General features: G+C 40.8%; 1 protein-coding gene across 10 annotated transcripts in view; it reads left to right on the top strand.

Annotated features, from left to right (window-relative positions):
- LOC132400595 (sterile alpha motif domain-containing protein 12-like) overlaps positions 1-17,074 on the top strand; it is a 74,595-nt gene that overhangs the window by 37,191 nt on the left and 20,330 nt on the right. The gene's annotated exons all lie outside the window — the stretch shown is intronic.

Here is a 17,074-nt window from a genome sequence, read left to right as displayed (position 1 = left end):
AGTTTCTCGCAGGTAGATTATTTCTGGATTATTTTTCTGTATTAAGTTTTATATATATATATTTTTGATGGTATTGTTTCTTTTTATATATAATCTTGATTTGCAGTGCATAAGTTAGCTAGTTTGTGCTATATTATTTAAACGGAGCTTATGTTAATGTTACGAAACGAAGTCGGTTTTTGGGGTGCCTTTTTTCTTGTAGAGCTAGCTGCTTTTTTGGATAGCCATCTAGTTTTGGGATTTGAGGGTGGGGTGGGCTCTCCAGTGCCAACTCTATTTAATGCTTTTTTTGCTTTTCCTATTCAGGAAAATATTTTTTCTATTTTTTCTATTTGCTATTCAGGACTCATTTTTTGTCCTGATTTTATTGATTTATATTTTTGCTCCAAAACTGTTATTTGAATGTTTGACTCTATTTAACCCTACTATCTTTTATGTTTTAACAATTGATGATGGTCAGTCCATTGAAATTTATAAGCTGGAATGTAAAGGGATTGAATCATCCTTTTAAAAGAAGGAAGGTCTTCTCCCATCTTAAGCAACCTAAAGCTGACATTGCCTTCCTGCAAGAAACTCATATTCGTAGTTTCGATAACTCTCGTCTTATGTCAAGGTGGGTGGGTCAGCATTTCCATTCCTCCGTCCCGGCCAAAGCCAGGGAATTTCTACCTTATCAATCCAAATGTTCCTTTTGAACTCCACAGTAAGATATCTGATACAAATGGCCGTTTTATTATTGTTTCTGGCAAATTGTATAACACTAAGGTAGTATTAGCTAATTCGTATTAGCTCCCAATTCGGATGCTGTGAACTTTTTTGAACATTTTTTCCCCTCATTACCTGATCTGAATCTATATTCTCTTATACTGGGCGGTGACTTTAACTGTTGGCCAGATCCGGATTTGGATCGATCGTCCTCTGTTCCTAGATTACCTACTAAATCTGCTTTAGCTATTCATTCTTTTCCTTCTAACTATGGTATCTCCAATGTGTGGCATTTTTTTCCATCCTACTGAGAGAGGTGATTCCTTTTTTTCACATGTCCATCATACTTTTACTAGAATTGATTATTTTTTAATTGATAATCGACTTATTTCATTTGTTCACTCTTGTGATTATCAGAGTATATTGATCTCGGATCATGCTTCAGTTACTTGGTCTTTAAATCTTCTTGGTCTCCCTCAAATGAATAAACATTGGCATTTTAATCTGACTTTGTTATTGGATGATGATGTTGTAAAATTTATGAAGGATCAGATAACTTTTTTCCTAAATACCAATACGTCATCTGAAATTTCATCCCAGATTGTCTGGGATGCTATGAAAGCATATTTGAGGAGTCGAATAATTTCATATACAGCGAATCTTAAAAGAAAGTTCAATTTGGAGCAATTAGATTAATCAGATTAAAGTATTAGATCAACTATATGCTCAGACTAAAAACCCTGAATTGTACAAGAGGCGTGTAGAACTCCAAACTAAATTTGACCTTCTCTCCACTCAACCAGTTGAACGTCAACTTCTTGAAAGTAAGAGCTGCTTTTGTATTCGTGGTGATAATTCTGTTAAGTTTCTAGTTAATCAATTGAGACGCTCTAAAGCAAAGCAACATATTACAAAGATTCGAAAGGAGAATGGGGATATTACATCAAATCATTCTGAAATTAATGACTCATTCAAGAATTTTTATTCTCGGCTTTACACCTCCGAACCCTTGAATAATAATATTTCTGTTGACCTTTTTTTAAATAGTTTGAATATTCCTTTGCTCTCATCTGACTTTAAAGCAAAACTTAATGAGCCAATATCACTAGATCTTTTGCCATTTCTGCACTATTGTCGGGCAAATCTCATGGTCCTGATGGGTTTTCTGCAGAATTTTATAAATCATTTTCCTTACTTCTTTCATCTCAGTTATTCTCAGTTCTATCTGATTTGTTTAAACATGGTAAATTGCTACCATCATTTAATGAGGCATGTATTATCCTTCTACCCAAAAAAGGTAAAGATCCAACAGAGTGCTCCTCTTACAGGCTGATTTCTTTGTTAAATGTTGATGTTAAAATTTTGGTCAAATTTTTGGCCCACAGATTGGAAAATATTATACCTTCTATTATATCTGATTATCAAACCAGTTTTATCAAAAATTATCTTCCCTTCTTTAATATACGGCGGGTTTTTTTCAGTCCCTTACTTTCAGCTTTTTTATCTTTCTTTGGTAGTAGGCATTATTATCTTTTGTTCTTATCTTCATTTACAGTTTTGGGGCTTTGAATGCTCCGATTAATATTTCCTGCATCTTGCAGTGGTTGGTCTGGAGTTTTTTTTCTGTTGGGGGAGAATACTAACTTTTACATGACTTTATTTTGGGTGCTTTTTCATCATTATTTTGAACTATATCATTGTACGTTTATCTTGCACTGTATTAATCTTTATTTTGTAGTTAGCCCAACTACAAAATTTGTCGTAGTAATTGTAGAAATGCATTAAAAAATCAATTAAAAAAATAAGGAGGAAGGCAAAAGAAAGGAAATTCTAGGCCAGTTAGCCTAACGTCTGTGGTTGGAAAAGTGTTGGTGTCCATTATTAAAGGATGAGGCTTTGGGGTACTTATTGATAAAATAAGACAGCAAATAAAGGGAGATCTTACCTCACAAATCTGCTAGAGTTCTTTGAAGGAGTAACAAGCAGGGTGGACAAAGGAAGAGGCTGACAGTGGATGTCAGTTACTTAGTTTTTCAGAAGGCATTTGATGAAGCCGCTGAACAAGATAAAATCCTGTGCTGTTACAGGAAAAATACTGGCATGGACAGAGGATTGGCTGACAGACAGGACGCCGCAAGTGGGAATAAAGGGGCCCTTTCTGGTTGGCTGCCAGTGACTAGTGGTGTTCCTCAGGGGTCAGTATTGGGATCGCTATTTTTCACTCAGAAGTCCTTGTGCAAGGCTTCCAGAAGGTTAACTTATAGGTTTAGTCTGTGCTAAAGAAGGCAAATGCAGTGCTGGTATTTATTTCAAAGGAATAGAATATAAAAGCAAGAAGATAATGCAGTAGTATTTAAGGAGGATTTTTTTTTTGTCAGAGAGTAGTGAATCTGGAATATTTTGCCACAGACTGCGGTGGAGGCCAAGTCCGTGGGTGTATTTAAGGTGGAAGTTGATAGTTTCCTGATCGGTCAGGGCATCACAGAATGTGGTGAGAAAGCAGGTTTATGGGGTTGAATGGAATCTGGGATCAGCCATGATGGAATGGCAGAGCAGATTCAATTGTCTCAATGGTGAAATTCTGTTCTTATGTCTTATGGTAAGGTGGAATATGAAAGCAAGCCAGCCAATCATATTAAAGAGGGTCCCAAAAGTTTCTTCAGATACATACCGTAAAATTGAGGTGAGAGTGGATATTGGACAGATAGAAAATGATGCTGGAGGGGTAGTGATGGGGGACAAGGAAATGGTAGATGAACTGAAAAAGTATTTTGCATCAATCTTCCCTGTAGAAGACAGTAGTAGTCTGGTGGAAGTTCCTGGTGTCAAGGGTCATGAAGTGTATGAGGTTACCATAAATAGAGAGAAGGTTCTTTGGGAATTGAATGGTCTGAAGGTAGATAAGTCACCTGGGCCAGATGTTGTACACCCTAGATATCAGAAAGGTGGTTGAAGAGATTGTGGTTGCATTAGTAATGATCTTTCATGAATCACTAAATTCTGGAATGATGCTGAAAGGCTGGAAAATTGCAAATGTCGCTCCACTCTTCAAAAAGGGAGGGAAGCAGAAAGGAAACTACAGACTAGTTAGGTCTGACCTCAGTGGTTGGGAAGATGTAGGAGTTAATTATTAAGAATGAGGTCTCAGGGTACTTGGAGGCACATGAATAAATAGGCTGTAGTCAGCACGGTTTCCTCAAGGTAAATCTTATCCAACAAATCTGTTGGAATTCTTCGAAGAAATAGTAAGCAGGATAGACAAAGGAGAATCAGTTGATGTTATGTACTTGGATTTTCAGAAGGCCATTGACAAGGAGCCACACATGAGGCTGCTTAACAAGCTATGAACCCGTTATATTACAAGCAAGATTCGAGCATGGATAAAGCAGTGGCTGATTGGCAGGAGGCAAAGAGTAGGAATAAAAGGAGCCTTATCTGGCTGGCTGCTGGTGACTAGTGGTGTCCCACAGGGGTCTGTGTTGGGACTGATTCTTTTTATGTTATACGTTAATGGAACTGATGGTTTTGTTGCAAAGTTTGCAGATGACTTGAAGACAGGTGGAGGGGCAGGTAGTTTTGATCAAGTAGAGAGGTTATAGAAGGTCTTGGATGGATTAGGAGAATGGCCAAAGAAATGGCAGATGGAATAGAGTGTTGGGAAGTGTATGGTCATTTTCTTTGGTAGAAGAAATGAAGGGGTGACTCATTTTCTAAATGGAGAGAAAATACAAAAAAATTGAGGCACCAAGGGACTTGAGAGTCCTTGTGCAGGATTCTCTAAAGGTTAATTTGCAGCTTGAGCCTGTGGTGAATGTGATGTTAGCATTCATTTCAAGAGGACTAGAACATAAAAGCAAGGATGTAATGTTGAAACTTGATAAAGCACTGGTGAGGCCTCACTTGGAATATTGTGAGCAGGTTTGGGCCCCTTATCTTAGAAAGGATGTGCTAAAGCTGGTTCAAAAGAGATTCTCAAAAATGATTCCAGCATTGATTGGCTTGTCATATGAAGGGTGTTTGATGGCTCTGGGCCTGTATTCACTGGAATTCAGAAGAACTGAAACATTTTGAATGATGAAAGGACTTGATAGATATGTGGTGATGGAGATGTTGTTTCCTATGGTGGGAGAGTCTAAGACCAGAGGATATAGCCTCAGAATAAAGGGGTGTCCTTTTGGAATGGAGTTAAGGAGGAATTTCTTTAGCCAGAGAGTGGTGAATTCTTAGTCTCCACTTGATTGTCACTGTTGTCAGGGGAACTCTGAACTCTGACTCATGAAATTGCCCTTGGTCCATCCTAGGCACCGATTGATCATGACTCCTCTGTCTAGGTGAAGTCCCAAGAACAGAGTGAAAGGTGCCTCAATTAACAGGGCATCTATCCACAAGCATAGTGAGACACACAGAGGCAGATGAACTCTTTGGTCTTTTGGTCTCATGCCACTGGTGCCTAGCAGCTAAGGAAGTGCCTAAAGGCTACGAGCAGACATTGAATAAACCTGTGTTGTAAATACAGCCACTATTAACAAGCCTACAGTGTTTAACTTGTACAGACACCTTACATGCTGCAAGCTCACAAAGAGCTAAAGTGTCACTTGGAATTGTTCAGACTTGCATCTAATATTTTTACAAAATTCAATACACCATAACACAATGCTCCAGCCAGATGGTCTTATGTAATTAGCTAGGTACCTCATCTGGGCTGAATGCTTTCCATGGGTTTACCCTCCTGACTGATGCTCTCACATCAGTCGTAGGGACTTAAATCACAGGGTTATCGGGTGGGTGGGGTGCTGTGTGCTTTTGACAGTCAAAATGAGCATAAAGGGCATTGATTGAGCTTACCTTGGAGGGAAACCTTGTTGTCAACTTTGTCGCTTGGTCTCACTTTGTAAGAGGTGAGCCCTGCCACAGCTGTGGAGCATCTTTCAGAGTTTCAGTTGTGGTCTGGAATTGCCACTTTGCTGGTGGCCTTCCAGAGGTCTTACCCGGACCTCTTGTGTTTTACTCATTCACCAGACCTGAACGCCGCTGATCTGGCCCTCAGCTGCTTGCGAGACTCATGGTTCATCCAGGGCTTCTGATTGGGGAAGACTCTGAGTGATTTTTTTGGGGAGGTGCTCATCTACAACTGTTTTTATAAGGTAAGTGACAAACGTGGCCATTCATTAAATCCAAGGAGTCCTTGAACAAGGCCCAATCCACTGACAAGAAGCAATCCTATAGTTGCTCCTCTGCTTCCTGTGACCACCTCTTTGTTGTCCTTACCTCTTGAGTTTTGCTTTTTGTGCAGGTAGGAGGAGGACAGCCTAATAATCAGATTTCTTGAAATGTGGTCTCGGGATTGAATGGTGGGCATTCCTAATTGTGGTGTAACAGGGGTCAAGTGTGCTTGGACTCCTTGTGCTGTGGGTGACATGTTGATGATAACTGGTCAGAGATTTTTTCAAACAAGCCTGATTGAATTCCCCGGCAGTGATTTAAAAGGCGATGAGGTAGACTGTTTCTTGTTCGCTCAATATATTGAGTGTTTGCTTAACATCAACCTTTGGCAGTATGTAAACTATAGTCAGGATTACGGAGGACAACTCTTTTGGTAAGTAGGGCAGTCGGCCTAATTTTTAGTTGAGGTAACAAGAGTGTGACAGAACTCTCAATGCCATGAAGAGTTTATCATGAACTGCCACCTCTTCCCTTCTCCAAATTAGCAGTTTGGCCCATCCGGTATATTGAGGAGCCCTTCGGTCTTCCATTTGTACCTGGTATATCTGAGGTCATCCATGTCTCTGTACAACACAGAACTCAGCAATTGCTCATTTTCCTCTGTTAACAGCAACCTTAGGTCCTCAGTTTTGTTCTCCAGTGACTGTGTGCATTTTCTAACAAGATACTGGGCAGAGGGATTTTTTAATACCCCAATGTTTTAGTTTGGCTTGCAGACCTCTGCTCCTCCCTCTCTCCTGGCTGAGGCAATGTCCCTCCATCTGCTTAAAAGTGTCATTCTTGAGAGCCAAGTCCTCCTGAGTCTTTCGTGAAATCGCTAGTTCGCTAAGACTTTGAAAGTAGGTAACTTAAAGGGAAATTACGGGCTAAAGCTTGCAATGAGAGGAGTTCAGAAGAAACGTATTTAGAAGATTTGTAAGCTACCCGTAAAGCATTGCCATGTTGCACCAGTGGCATCTGGAAGATGGCAACTATTTTGATGCTGATGTACAATGTCCTGTGTATGTTACTCAAAATGGCTTCTTTGGTTTGTTACGAGTAGGAATGCTTCTTTGTCGGATAAGTGTTTCTCTCGCCGTTGTTTCGCTTTAGAATGGCTGATATGGTAATTGTATTCATTTGTTAATCAATGGGGAATGTTATTGTGTCTTGTGAGGCTGGGAACTTGGGGGAGGGGTTTTCGCGGGTTTTTGGTGTCAGGGAAGTCGGGAGAAAGACGCCAAGGGTGGTGGACGAGCGCTGGGAAGACCGCCGGGGAGTCCGGGGTGGAAGACGTGGAAGTCGGAGGCAAGCGACAAAGGGTCGAATGGTTCGATGGTTGAGCTCCAACGAGTGCACTAAACAGACTGAACTTTGATAAGTTGGCGCCTTTTGTTTTTTTTCTTATATATATATATATATATATATATATATAGTATTGCCTAATACTCTTAATTTTAGTAAACTCTTTAAAGTGTATTTCATAATGGTATTTGTTGTGGGTTTGATACTGTTGGCGGGCGCGAGGCATAAACTCGATTCTCACAGCACCTGCGCGAACGGGAGGTGGGTTGGTGAGTAGCTGGATCTCCTTTCTCCCCTAGACATATACCAGCCTTTTGGGTAAGTGTTACACTGAGTTTATCGGTGAGGAATAAGATAGCAGGGTGTTTCCGACAGTAACTTCTAGATTTACATGTTTTAACACATATCCTGATCCTAGAAGTTAGCCCAGCTTATCCTGCAACAGTGATGTCTACTGTTAGCCTCATCTATTTTGTTTTTAATTGGAAGAAAATCTGGAACATGTAATTGAGTCAGTTAAATATTTGATTATTTCAGATGTTGCTGAGGCAGCAATATCAAGTGCTTGCACTGGCTTGCTGAAGCTTTCAAATCTTTAAAAAGTTGAGCGGTATGAACCCATGAAAGATTTAAGCATGTGCATATATACGACTGGATATTTAAAAAAAAAATCCTGTCAGTAATATTTTAAAGTCTGATCATTCGGTCAATCATTCGGTGAATCCATTTTAACAATGTGCCTATTTGATGTGAATATTGTTAGCTTTTTATTTGTGGATATTGCTTGGTAAAATCTTATAACTGAGTTGAGTACAGAGGCATTGCAACTTTACGATATAAACTTATATAAATGAATTGTATAACAAAATGGAAAAAAATCAAAATTAAAATCTGTATTTACCCACACACCAAGTGCAGTTTTCAAATCCGAATTTTTAGTAGACAAGCTGGACCCACTGCGATTCCCATACTGCCAAAACAGGTCCACAGCAGACACCATCTCGCTGGCCTTGTGTTCATCTGTGGAGCATGTGGACTATGTCAGACTATTGTTTATTAGCTATAGCTCTGCTAGCAGATGTTTCCACTACATTTTGTGTTTTTCTTTTCAGATTTCCAGTTCATTTTCTTATCCTTGTGCTTTTACCTATCTATGAATGACCATTCCTGCAGGTTGTTCAGTCTACTGCCTGATTTTTGAAGTGTTGCACGTTGGGTTATGAAGCTTGGCCAATACGAAGGCCACATTTTCCTTTAGAGCAGAAGTTCTCAACTTCTTTTATGCCTTTAACCTGCTTTAGGGAATAGTTCCTTGACCTCTTCAACTTAGTTTGTCTAACTGTAAGTAAGGAGACAAGCTGAAATGTAATGAGTGATGTCTGATTTAGAGAGTAGATTGAGTCCCACCTTGGATATGGAAAAGGAGAAGGTCATACAATCTTCTATGTCTCTGTGGGTTATTTGAAAGAACAATTCATAGAACATAGAACATAGAATAGTACAGCACATTACAGGCCCTTCGGCCCACAATGTTGTGCCGACCCTCAAACCCTGCCTCCCATATAACCCCCCACCTTAAATTCCTCCATATACCTGTCTAGTATTCTCTTAAACTTCACTAGTGTACCTGCCTCCACCACTGACTCAGGCAGTGCATTCCACGCACCAACCACTCTCTGAGTGAAAAACCTTCCTCTAATGTCCCCCTTGAACTTCCCTCCCCTTAACTTAAAGCCGTGTCCTCTTGTACTGAGCAGTGGTGCCCTGGGGAAGAGGTGCTGGCTGTCCACTCTGTCTATTCCTCTTAATATCTTGTACACCTCTATCATGTCTCCTCTCATCCTCCTTCTCTCTAAAGAATAAAGCCCTAGCTCCCTTAATCTCTGATCATAATCCATACTCTCTAAACCAGGCAGCATCCTGGTAAATCTCCTCTGTACCCTTTCCAATGCTTCCACATCCTTCCTATACTGAGGTGACCAGAACTGGACACAGTACTCCAAGTGTGACCTAACTAGAGTTTTATAGAGCTGCGTCATTACATCATGTCTATTAAACTCTAACCCTCGACTTATGAAAGCTAACACTCCATAAGCTTTCTTAACTACCCTATCTACCTGTGAGGCAACTTTCAGGGATCTGTGGACATGTACCCCCAGATCCCTCTGCTCCTCCACACTCCCAAATATCCTGTCATTTACTTTGTACTCTACCTTGGAGTTTGTCCTTCCAAAGTGTACCACCTCACACTTCTCCGGGTTGAACTCCATCTGCCACTGCTCAGCCCACTTCTGCATCCTATCAATGTCTCTCTGCAATCTTCGACAATCCTCTACACTATCTACAACACCACCAACCTTTGTGTCGTCTGCAAACTTGCCAACCCACCCTTCTACCCCCCACATCCAGGTCGTTAATAAAAATCACAAAATGTAGAGGTCCCAGAACAGATCCTTGTGGGACACCACTAGTCACAACCCTCCAATCTGAATGTACTCCCTCCACCATGATCCTCTGCTTTCTGCAGGGAAGCCAATTCTGAATCTATCTGGCCAAATTTCCCTGGAAACCTATGCCTTTCTGAATAAGCCTACCATGTGGAACCTTGTCAAATGCCTTACTAAAATCTATGTAGATCACATCCACTACACTACCCTCATCTATATGCCTGGTCACCTCCTCAAAGAACTCTATCGGGCTTGTTAGGCACGATCTTCCCTTCACAAAGCCATGCTGACTGTCCCTGATCAGACCATGATTCTCTAAATGCCCATTGATCCTATCTCTAAGAATCTTTTCAAACAGCATTCCCACCACAGACGTAAGGCTCACTGGTCTATAATTACCTGGACTATCCCTACTACCTTTTTTGAACAAGGGAACAACATTCGCCTCCCTCCAATCCTCCGGTACCGTTCCCTTGGACAACAAGGACATAAAGATCCTAGCCAGAGGTTCAGCAATCTCTTCCCTTGCCTTATGGACAGCCTGGGGAATATTCCTTCAGGCCCCAGGGACTTATCTGTCCTAATGTATTTTAACAACTCTAACACCTCCCCTCCCTTAATATCAACATGCTCCAGAACATCAACCTCACTCATATTGTCCTCACCATCATCAAGTTCCCTCTCATTGGTGAATACTGAAGAGAAGTATTCATTGAGGACCTCGCTCACTTCCACAGCCTCCAGGCACATCTTCCCACTTTTATCTCTAATCGGCCCTACCTTCACTCCTGTCATCCTTTTGTTCTCACGTAATTGAAGAATGCCTTGGGGTTTTCCATTACCTTACTTGCCAAGGCCTTCTCATGCCCCACTCTTGCTCTTCTTAGCCTCTTCTTAAGCTCCTTTCTTGCTACCCTATATTCCTCAATAGACCCATCTGACCCTTGCTTCCTAAACCTCATGTATGCTGCCTTCTTCCACCTGACTAGATTTTCCACTTCACTTGTCACCCATGGTTCCTTCACCCTACCATTCTTTATCTTCTTCACCGGGACAAATTTATCCCTAACATCCTGCAAGAGATCCTTAAACATCGACCACATGTCCATAGTACATTTCCCTGCAAAAACATCATCCCAATTCACACCCGCAAGTTCTAGCCTTATAGCCTCATAATTTGCCCTTCCTCAATTAAAAATTTTCCTGTCCTCTCTGATCCTGTCCTTTTCCATGATAATGCTAAAGGTCAGGGAGCGGTGATCACTGTCCCCCAGATGCTCACCCACTGACAGATCTGTGACCTGACCCAGTTCGTTACATAATACTAGATCTAGTATGTCATTCCCCCTAGTCACCCTGTCAACATACTGTGACAGGAATCCGTCCCGGACACACTTAACAAACTCTGCCCTATCTAAACCCTTGGAACTAATCAAGTGCCAATCAATATTAGGGAAGTTAAAGTCACCCATGATTTCAGCTCGCTGAATTCAGTTCAGCTTGCCCTCCTGTTTATCTCTTGCAGCTGAGCTTTTACTTTTCTTTTGATGTATTTATTCCATTTCTTTAAGAAAAAGATATTGCTGATTTGGAAAGCTGTGTTAAGCATCTACATTCTTCCTGAAACATGTTGCTGAAAATCAAATACTCCATCTGGATTCCAACTGGAATCTGTGGAACTTAACATGCCTTTCTTGCCTTTTGTTCTCTTATTCACAAAGGCCTCCATTTCTAAAGTTTGCTATTTATTAATCCAGGCATGTATGTTCAGCATATCCTTCACCTTCAAAGATTTGTATACTTGCACCTTCCGAATGTCCCTGACCCTAAATAATCTTTAGAATTGTATTGTTTGATCTGCATCTCTTTTCCTAACATTTTTATTGAAGTAAATCATATTTCATATTTCTTTATGAAGAGAAATGCTTTGCATTTTTGACAATAATGTATTATTTCACCTATCAGACTGTGAATATAGAAAGAAATGAAGATACATGACTCTATTTTGCCACGTGTCTGTTCTTTTCACCATCTGTCCGTGTTCTCCAGGTCTGCTGCGACCCTCCTCACTGTTCAGTGCATTATTGCAAGTTTCTTGTTGCGTGAATTTTTTTTTTTGGCTTCTCATGAGCTTTCTGTTTTCAACTGTTTCATTTTATTTTCTGCAACATTTAAGTCAAAAATCAAAGGAGATTTATTATCAAAGTATGTATAAAAAGGACGAGTTGCACTTGAATCCGAGGGGGTCCAATATCCTGGTGGGGATGCTTGCTAATGCTATTAGGGAGGGTTTAAACTAGATATTTTAGGGGGGTGGGAACCAAAGTGAAGAGGCAGAGGATGGGGAGGTTGGAACACAAGTAGAGACATTGTGTACAGAGTTTGTGGGCAAGGATCGGCAGATGCTAGAGTAAAGATGCAGTCAGCCTGATGGTTTGAGATATGTCTATTTCACTGCAAGGAGTATCATAAGCAAGGTGGATGAACTTAGAGCATGGATCAATACGTGGAACTGTGACATTGTGGCCATTATGGAGACTTGGATGTCTCAGGAGCAGGAATGACTACTGAGTGTGCCAGGCTGTAGATGTTTCAAAAAGAACAGAGAGGGAAGCAAAAGAGGTGAGGGCACGGCATTGCTATTTAGGGACAGTGTCGTGGCTGCAGAAAAGGTGGAAGTCATGGAGGGATGGTCTAATGAGTCAGTGGGGGTGGAAGTCAGAAACAGGAAAGGAGCAATAACTCTACTGGGTGTTTTGTATAGACCATCCAATAGTAATGGGGATATTAAGGAGCAGATAAGGAGGCAGATTCTGGAACAGTGGAATAATAATAGGGTTGTTGTGATGGGAGATTTTAACTTCCCTAATATTGATTGGTATTCCCTTAGTGCAAGGGGTTTAGATGGGGTGGAGTTTGTTAGATATGTTCAGGAAGGTTTCCTGATGCAATATGTAGATAAGCCTACTAGAGGAGAGGATGTACTTGATCTGGTATTGGGAAATGAGAGGTGTCAGACCTCTCAGTGGGAGAGTATTTTGGAGGTAGTGACAATGACTCTATCTCCTTCATCATAGTGCTGGAGAGGGATAGGAGCAGACAATTTGTGAAAACATTTAATTGGGGTAGGGGAAAATATGATGCTATTAGGCAGGAACTTGGGAGCATAAATTGGGAGCAGATGTTCTCAGGGAAGTGCACAGCAGGAATGTGGCAAATGTTGAGGGGATATTTGCATGGTGTTCTGCATAGGTATGTTCCATTGAGGCAGGGAAAGGATGGTAGAGTTAAAGAACCATGGTGTACAAAGTATGTAGAAAATCTAGTCAAGAAGAAAAGAAAAGCTTACGAAAGGTTCAAGAAACTAGGTACTGTTAGAGCTCTAGAAAATTATAAAGTTGTTAGGAAGGAGCTTAAAAATGGAATTAGGAGAAGCAGAAGGGGCCATGAGAAGGCCTGGGTGAGCAGATTTAAGGATAACTCGAAGGCCATTCCACAAGTATGTGAAGAGCAAGAGGATGAGCCCTGTGAGAATAGGACCAATCAGGTGTGATAGTAGAAATGTGCACATGGAGTTGCAGAAGGTCACGAAGGTACTTAATGAAAACTTTGCTTCAGTATTCACCAGGGAAAAAGACCTTGGCAATTGTGGGGATGACTTACAGCGGACTGAAATGCCTGAGCATATAGACATTAAGAAAGAGGATGTGCTGGAGCTTTTGAAAAGCATTAAGTTAGATAAGTCACTGGGACAGGATGAGATGTATCCCAGGCAACTGGGGGAAGCGAGGGAGGAGATTGCTGAGCCTCTTACGATGATCTTCGTGTCATCTCTAGGGATGGGAGAAGTATCAGAGGATTGGAGGGTTGCGAATGTTGTTCCCTTGCTCAAGAAAGTGAGTAGAGATAACCCAGGAAATTATAGACCAGTGGGTCTGACTTCAGTGGTGGGCAAATTGTTGGAGAAGATCCTGAGAGGCAGGATTTATGAGCATTTGGAGAGACATCATCTGATTAAGGGTAGCCAGCATGGCTTTGTCAAGGGCAGGTTGTGCCTTATGAACCTGATTGAATTCTATGAGGATGTAACAAAACACTTTGAAGGTAGAGCAGTGGATGTAGTGTATATGGATTTCTGTAAGGCATTTTATAAAATTCCCCATGAAAGGTTCCTTCAGAGAGTAAGGAGGCATGGGATCCTAAGGAGACCTTGCTTTGTGGATCCGCAATTTGCTTGCCCACAGAAGGCAAAAAGTGGTTGTAGATGGTTTGTATTCTGCATGTAGGTCGGTGACCAGTGGTGTCCCTCAGAGATCTGTTCTGGGACCCCTCCTCTCTGTGATTTTTATAAATGACCTTTTTGAAGAAGTAGAAGGGTGGGTTAGTAACTTTGCTGATGACACAAAGGTTGAGGGTGTTTTGGATAGTGTGGAGGACTGTCAGAGGTTACAGCGGGACATAGATGCAGAGCTGGGCTGAGAAGTGGCAGATGGATTTCAACCCAGTTAAGTGTAAAGTGGTTTATTTTTGTAGGTCCAACTTGAAGACAGAATATAATATAAATGGTAAGACTCATGGCGGTGTGGAGGATCTGAGAGATCTTGGGGCCCGTGTTGATAGGACACTCAAAGCTGCTGAGCAGTTTGACAGTGTTGTTAAGAAGGCATATAGTGTGTTGACATTCATCAACCGCGGGACTGAGTTCAAGAGCCATGAGGTAATGTTGTAGCTATATAAGACCATGGTCAGATCCCACTTGGAGTACTGTGTTCAGTTCTGGTCACCTCACTACAGGAAGGATGTGGATACTATAGAGAGAGTGCAGAGGAGATTTACAAGGATGTTGCCTGGATTGGAGGGCGTACCTTATGAGAATAGGTTGAGTGAACTCGGCCCTTTCTCCTTGAAGCGACGGAGGATGAGGTGTCCTGATAGAGGTATAGTTGATGATGTGGGCATTGATCGTGTGGCTAGCCAGAGGGTTTTTCCTAGGGCTGAAGTGGCTGATGGGGCATAGTTTTAAGGTGCTTGGAAATAGGTACCGAGGGGATGTCAGGAGCAAGTTTTTCACATAGAGAGTGGTGAGTGCGTGGAATGCACTGCCAGCAATGATGGTGGAAGCAGATACAATAGGGTCTCTTAAGAGCCTCTGAGAGCTTAGAAAAATAGAGGGCTATGCGCTAGAGAAATTCTAGGCAGTGTCTAGGTCGGCACAACATTATGGGCCAAAATACCTGTATTGTGCTGTAAATTTTTATGTTCTATGTTACCATATATTACCTTGTGATTTATTTTCTTGTGGGCGTATATAGGAAAATAAATACATAGAATTTATGAAAAAATACTAAGCATAAATGATGACTAAGAAACAACCAACGTGCAAAAGAAGATGAACAAAAAATATGAGAGCATGCGCTGTAGAGTCTTTGAAAGTGCATCTGCAGTTTGTGGAAGCAGTTCAGAATTTTGGTGAGTGAAGTTCAGAAGACTGGCGTAGTTGTAGTTGCAACTACTCCTGAGCATTGTGGGAGCATCAGTTGCATACATGCAGGGATGTCGAGTATTTAGTGTTCTTCATATCCCATTGAGGTGCCATAAACCCAAGTTCTACTAATACCATACTGTATATTGATAAGAACTGTGGACACCATTACACATTTCCTTCCAGTTGAATTGAACAATGTCACAATAGTTTAAACTCCCCAGCCCTCATGGAAGACAGTCGTTTCTTTTTAAAAAACCCGGTAATTGTGGAATGATAGAATTGATTTCCATTCTTGCCATTTGCAGCAGGGACACATCCCATCCATAATGGGTAAATGACCATTTCAGCCTTGAAAGTAGCATCCGTTTCATCCCATCTGATTTCTGAACTAACATTTCCTTTATTGTAAAATTTATTATGACATCCTTTCCGTGAAGAAAGATACAAAATGCTCAGCCACATGCCTTCGTAAGAACTCAAGTTGATTAGCTGGACTGGATTATTTTCCCTTTACTGAGAAGTAACTCTCTTCCAAATAAATATTTTTACTTTGTTCTTTTCTAAGATTAGGTTAAACTTAATTTTACTATAATCCAGTTAAATTTGACAACATCATCACATTGCTCTTGTCAGTGAAGTTCTCCATCTTGTGAAGTGAGTGAGGAGATAAGCTTGCCTCAGGAATGCTGGGCAGTAGTGTGGAGCATCAGCTGGAAACCTGATGTTGCTAAGCCTATGGCAGGTGAATAATTTTGGAAGAAGTAGCCATAAATCAAAATGGCAGACTGCAAGCCTCTATAAGCATTTATTTTGGACATGTTCTCATAAGCTTTTTTTATACAGAACACTTTCTTTAGAACAGTACAGCAACTGGAACTTTGGCCCACAGTGTCTGCATTGAACACAAATTCCAAATTAAACTAAATATCTTCTGCCTACACATAATCCACATCCCTCCATTTCCTGCATACTCATCTGTTTATCTAAACACCACTATTGTATCTGTTTTCATTACCTGCAGCACATTCCTGGCAAATAGCACTCTGAAAGGATAAATCCCCCCCACAAATTTCCTTTATACTGCTTTTTTCTTACCTTCAATGCATGAAGATTCTACCCTATCCATGTCTCTCATAAATTTATGAATTTCTCCCTCAACCTTGAGAATACAACCCACATTTGTGTAACCTTTCTCTGTAGCTCATACCCTCTAATACAGGCAACACTTTGTAAATCTCTTCTGGCCCCTTTTGCAAAACCTGGACATGCTTTCTGTAAAGGGGTGACCAGAAAACTCGAAAAGGTGGACTTTGTATTGGACATTACAATAGGACTTTAGTCAAAGAAGTAAGTTCCAAGAAACATTTTGGCAATTGGGAAGGAGAAAGATTTTAAGCAACAGATTCAAGAATTATGGAGACATAGACAGATGTCATTGTTTATAATCTGGGATGCATAAAACTTCATAACAGCCTTTAACCATGGTCCTGAAAAACATCTGGTTTTTACTGTGTACTGTACCAGCAGTTATGGTCGAAATGACAATAAAAAGTGACGACTTGACTAACAGATCTCTTTAATCTTAACTCAGGTAATTTGAGAATGTAGTCTTAAAGGTGCATCATGTAATAATAATTGCAGTACATTTTTTATTTTCATAAGATTAAAAGTTATTGAGCAGTATCATGGGGGTGTAGAATAAATATGTGGAAAACTGTCTCTGTATAAGCATTTAAAGAGTTGGGTCTGAAAATGAGTAATTTAGGTAGGGTTGCTATGTAGCATATGGTGTTCACGAAGTTCATGCAATGTCACTGCAAAATGAGCTCTTAAAGGATATTTATCTATGATTAACACCCTGTCTGACCTATACTGCTGTATGAATGATAAACTATTTCAGAAGAAGGAACTACATTGAGATGAAGGCCGT

The sequence above is a fragment of the Hypanus sabinus genome, chromosome 10, assembly GCF_030144855.1.
Source record: "Hypanus sabinus isolate sHypSab1 chromosome 10, sHypSab1.hap1, whole genome shotgun sequence".
NCBI lineage: Eukaryota > Metazoa > Chordata > Chondrichthyes > Myliobatiformes > Dasyatidae > Hypanus > Hypanus sabinus.
Note: the sequence above shows the minus strand (reverse complement) of the source record. Positions and strands in the feature narration are given on the sequence as shown.